Genomic DNA, 6,000 nt, shown 5'->3' on the forward strand with positions numbered 1-6,000 from the left:
TCTGCTCAAGCAAATAGATGAACAACAAGATGACAGTGATACAGTGATTACTTTATTATTTTTTTAAATCAATGTGAGATACAGTTACAAAGCTTTCCTGTTTGAGTTCCAGTCATACAATGATCGATCACCAAACCCTCCACAGTGCACATCTTCCACCACTATGGTCCCCAGTATCCCTCCCTTCCACCCCTCCCCCTGCCTCTATGGCAGACAATTTCCTCCAAACTCTCTTTTGTTTTGCTTGTTATGAATAGCATAAGATGTTGTGTGCTCCTGGAACTCCAAAATTCCAGATAATTAGAGTCTGGAGAAATCTCTGCAGTGAGCTGCTTGGTTAGGAGATTCTTTTGTGTGTCTCTGGATCACGGCCATTAAGGAAATTAAGTAGCAGCTGGAGTCAGTTTGTGGGTGTGACCTCCAGGGTCCCATGGGGACGAGGGGATGAGAGGGACTGGCCCATCCCCAACCCTTGAGGCCTGGCATTTGCTATTACTGTACCCACATACCTGCACTCTCAGTGGATTCTGGAAGTTGGCGGCTGCCAGGGCTTTTAGGGGGAAGGTGGAGGGACGAGGCCTGCCCCTCTCTGAGGCAACCGGGTAAAGTCGGCCTAGCTTAAAATCCAGAGGCATAATTGCATTGAACTGCTGGGTTCGGAGATTCGTTTGTGTGCCTCTGGATCATGGCCTTGTTTCCATCTTTGCCAGAGAAATAAGCTATTGGCATATGCCCTGCAGGGTGTGTTTGTTCACCCTCATTGTGCTGCCAGCCCTGACTGTGGCTTTTTGTCTCTTTCGAGATTTGTGGGTCTCGAAATAAGACCACTAAATGAGCTTGTATAGCTGAGCCGAAGGTGGTTTGTGGGTGTGGATCCCACATACCTAACTTTTGGCTGTTTAATTTCTTGGTAAACTTGGCCCCAAGTTTTTGGGGTCTAGCCAAAGGCACAGTGGTAATTTTGGGGTATCAGGAAGTCTGAAGGTACCATCAGGTTGCTGATGCACTCGCCCCACAGGAACAGGTTGGCCTGCTGGCAGTACCATACCCCCATGATATATAAATTTTCTTAACTCTCTTAAGTATTGTTTTATCTGCTTTTTATTGAAAAAGGGTCATTTTTTTTAGCTTTCTTCAGAGTCTGTGTTTTGCTGACAGTATATTTGTGGTGTCATTAAATACATTGCTCTGTCCCCAATATTTCTTATAAACTTGAGAATGATCTGTAGAGGCTGAATAAGATTTAGGTCATTTTGCTGCAGTTGCTAGTATATACAAGGGGTGTGTGTGTGTGTGTGTGTGTGTGTGTGTGTGTGTGTGTGTGTTTACTTTGAAACATCAGGAGGTATAAAATGTTTTATTTTGTAATGGTATCAGCCATTAATAATCACTGCCGTAATCCATTCATTTGTTGGCATGATATTCTTTTTTTTCTTTTGCTTTTTTTAAGTCACACCTAGCGACGCACAGGGGTTACTCCTGGCTCTGCACTCAGGAGTCACCCCTGGCGGTGCTCGGGGGACCATGTGGGATGCTGGGAATCAAACCTGGGTCGGACACGTACAAGGCAAATGCCCTACTCGCTGTGCTATCGCTCCAGCCCCGGCATGATATTCTTTTTTTTTTTTTTTACCATTTAAAAAAATTTTTTTTATTAGTGAAACACCATGAGGTACAGTTGTAGATTTACAAATTTTTGTGCTTGGGTTTCGATTATACAATGATCAAATACCCATCCCTCCACCAGTACCCATTTCCCACCACCACGAATCCCAGTATCCCTCCCACACCCATCCCCCCCCATCCCACCCTGCCTCTGTGGCAGGGCATTCCCTTTTGTTCTCTCTCTCCTTTTGAGTGTTGTGGTCTGCAAAAGAGGTATTGAGCGGTAATCATGTTCAGTCTATAGTCTACTTTCAACATGCATCTCCCCTCCTGGGAGGATCCTCCAAACACCCTTTACTTGGTGCTCCCTTTTCTATCTGAGCTGCCCTTTCCCCTAGAATTCCCGGCTGGCCTCTAAGCCATGGAGTAATCCTCCTCGTACTGATCTCGGCTATTCTTGGGTATTAATCTCCTATTTTTGTTACTTTATGTCCCCCAGATGAATGCAATGTTTTTATGTCTATCCTTCTCTTTCTGACTCATTTAGCTTTGCATGATACTTTCCATGTAGTACTACTTGTATGTAAATTTCATGACTTCATCTTTTCTAACAGCTACATAGTACTCCATTGTGTAGATGTACCAAAGTTTCTTCAACCAGTCATCTATTCTCGGGCACTCAGGTTTTTTCCAGATTCTGGCTATTGTAAAGAGTGCTGCAATGAACAAACAAGTGCAGATGTCACTTCAACTATACATTTTTGCCTCTCTGGGATATATTCCCAGGAGTGGTATTGCTGGGTCAAATGGGAGCTCAATTTCTAATTTTTTGAGAATCGTCCATACTGTTTTCCAAAAGGGCTGAATCAGTCGGCATTCCCACCAACAGTGAAGGAGTGTCCCTTTCTCGCCACATCCACACCAGCATTGGTTGTTTTTGTTCTTTTGGATGTGGGCCAGTCTCTGAGGTGTGAGATGGTATCTCATTGTGGTTTTGATCTGCATCTCCCTGATGATTAATGATGTAGAGCATTTTCTCATGTGCTTTTCTGTCATTCATATTTCTTCTTTGAGAAAGTTTCTGTTCATTTCATTGCCCCATTTTTGGATGGGGTTGTATGTTTTCTTCTTGTGGAGTTCAACCAGTACTTTGTATATATCCTTGATATCAACCCCTTGTCAGATGTGTATTCGGCGAATGTCCTTTCCCATTCTGTAGACTGTCTTTGTATTTTGGTCACTGTTTCTTTTGATGTGCAGAAGCTTCTTAGTTTAAGATAGTCCCATTTATCTATCTCTGTTTTCACTTGCTCGGCCAGTGGCATGACATCTTTGAAGATACCATTACCTTCAATGTCATGAAGCTAAGGGTTTTGCCAACTTTGTCTTCAATGTACCTTATGGTTTCCGGTCTGATGTTGAGGTCTTTAATCCATTTTGATCTTACTTTTGTACATGGTGTTAGGCAGAGTTTTGAGCCCATTTCTTTTGCATGTAGCCGTCCAGTTTTACCAGCACAATTTGTTAAAGAGGCTTTCCTTACTCCACTTCACATTTCTTGCACCTTTATCAAAGAATAGATGATCAGATGATTGAGGGGAGATGTCAGTGTATTCAACCCTGTTCCATTGGTCTGCAGCTCTGCCTTTGTTCCAGTACCATGCTGTTTTAATTATTACTGCTTTGTAGTAGAGTTTGAAGTTAGGGAGGTTGATTCCTCCCATTTTCTTTTTCCCAAGAATTGCTTTAGCTATTCGTGGGGGCTTATTGTTCCTTGAGTTTCAGGAGTGTTTGCTCCATTTCTTTTAAGAATGTCATGGGTATCCTTATAGGGATTGCATTGGATTTGTACAATGCTTTGGGAAGTATTGCCATTTTGACAATGTTAACTCTCCCGACCTATGAGCAGGGGATATCTTTCCATTTTCTCATGTCCTCTTTTATTTCCTGAAGTAGCGTTTTGTAGTTTTCTTTGTAGAGGTCCTTTACTTCCTTAGTTAAGCTGATTCCTAGGTACTTGATTTTCTGGGGCATAATTGTGAACGGGATTGTTTTTTTCATGTAGCTTTCTTCTCTCTCACTGTTTGCGTATAGGAAAGCCATGGACTTTTCGGTATTGATTTTATAGCCTGCAACTTTACTATACAAGTCTATTGTTTCTAGGAGTTTCTTGGTGGAGGTTATAGGGTTCTCTAAGTATAGTATCATATCATCTGCGAATAGTGAGAGCTTGATTTCTTCCTTTCCTACCTGAATGTCCTTAATATCTTTCTCTTGCCTAATCGCTATTGCAAGTACTTCCAGTACTATATTGAATAGCAGTGGAGAGAGTGGACATCCTTGTCTCGTCCCTGATCTTAGAGGGAAGGTTCTCAGTTTTTCCCCATTGAGGATGATGCTTGCTGTAGACTTGTGGTAGATGGCTTTAACTATGTTGAGGAAAGTCCCCTCTATACCCATTTTGGCGAGGGTTTTCATCATAAAGGGGTGCTGGATCTTGTCAAATGCTTTCTCTGCATCTATTGAAATGATCATATGCTTTTTATCTTTTCTTTTGTTGATATGATGGATTATGTTGATTGATTTCTGAACGTTAAACCATCCTTGCATCCTTGGGATGAATCCTACTTGGTCATGGTGTATGATCTTTTTGATGAGTAGTTGGATTCTATTTGCTAGTAGTTTGTTGAGAATCTTTGCATCTGTGTTCACAAGGGATATCGGCCTGTAATTCTCTTTCTTTGTGGTATCTCTGTCTGCTTTTGGTATCAGGGTAATATTTGCTTCATAGAAACTGGAAGAAACCTGAATGCCCAAGAACAGATGACTGGTTAAAGAAACTTTGGTACATCTACACAGTGGAGTACTATGTAGCTGTTAGAAAAGATGAAGTTATGAAATTTATATACAAGTGGTACAACATGGAAAATATCATGCTAAGTGAAATGAGTCAGAAAGAGAGGGATAGACATAGAAAGATTGCATTCATCTGGGAAATATAAAGAAACAAAATATGAGAGAAATACCCAAGAATAGCTGAGATCAACACCAGGAGGATAACTCCATAGCTTAGAGGCCAGCCGGGCATTCTAGGGGAAAGGGCAGCTCAGATAGAGAAGGGAGCACCAAATAAAGGGTATTTGGAGGATCCTCCCAGGAGGGGAGATGCATGTTGAAAGTAGACTATGAACTGAACATGTTTGCCACTCAAAGCCTCTTTTGCAGACCACAACACCCAAAAGGAGAGAGAGAACACAGGGGATTGCCCTGCCACAGAGGCAGGGTGAGATGGGAGGGATGGGGGTGGGAGGGATATTATCCATGGTGGTGGAAAATGGGCACTGGTGGAGGGATGGGTATTTGATCACTGTATAATCGAAACCCAAGCACAAAAAATTGTAAATCTACAACTGTACCTCATGGTGTTTCACTAAAAATAATAATAAAAAAATCATGCATAAAAAAAGATGATTGAGCTTTTTTGTTATTCTCTATTATTTTAAATGTTATTCTGAACTCAGATATTTTAGTATATTTTATGTATTTCAAACACATGTTTTTCCTCATTCTTACTTAAATTGACCTTTTTTTTGTTTATGTGGCATTTGTAGTTGACTCCTGAATCCTTTTGACATCTACTCTACTTGTCTTTAACAGTTTTCTTCCTCTGTAGTGTGACAGAATGTTCCAGGCTCATCTTGGAAATGCCTTGTTCACGAAAAGAAACTAGCTAGTTCTCCAAGGAACTCTGGCTCCCTGTAATGATCTTGAGATTATAATCTGGGTGCTAGACCTGATTGTGGATGTTGAGTTGATAATTGTTTTTAGTCCTTTTAAGTGAATATTATTAGAGATAGCTTTTTCCTTTTTAAAGGCATTATGGCTTTGTGGTGAATAGTTCAAATTTTAACTCAGGATCAAATGTTATTTGTTTTTTGGGCAACATCCAACTCAAAAATTACTCTTGGTGGTGCTTGGGGATCACATAGGATACCAGGGATCAAACCCTGGTTGACTGTGTGCAAAGCAAGCACCCTATCTGCTGTACTGTCGCTCCAGTCTTAGACTTAAACATTTTTGTTTTGTTTTAGAGCCACACCTGGCGATGATCAGGGGTTACTCCTGGCTTTTGCACTCAGGAATTTCTCCTGGGAGTGCTTGGGGGACCATATGGAATACTGGGGATTGAAACCAGTCAGCCTTGTATGAGACATGTGCGTTTCTTACTGTACTATGGCTCTGACCCCAGGACTTAAACATTTTTATAATCTTTCAAACACACCTGAAATCTTAATTTTCAGTAACACTATTTAAATCTATTTAAATTATTAGTTTGATGAACTTCACATTACCTAAAATGGTTCTAGAACAATAGTAGTTAAAATATACAACAAA

This window comes from Sorex fumeus, unplaced genomic scaffold (assembly GCF_029834395.1).
Source record: "Sorex fumeus unplaced genomic scaffold, SorFum_2.1 ptg000098l, whole genome shotgun sequence".
In the NCBI taxonomy this organism is placed as follows: Eukaryota; Metazoa; Chordata; class Mammalia; order Eulipotyphla; family Soricidae; genus Sorex; species Sorex fumeus.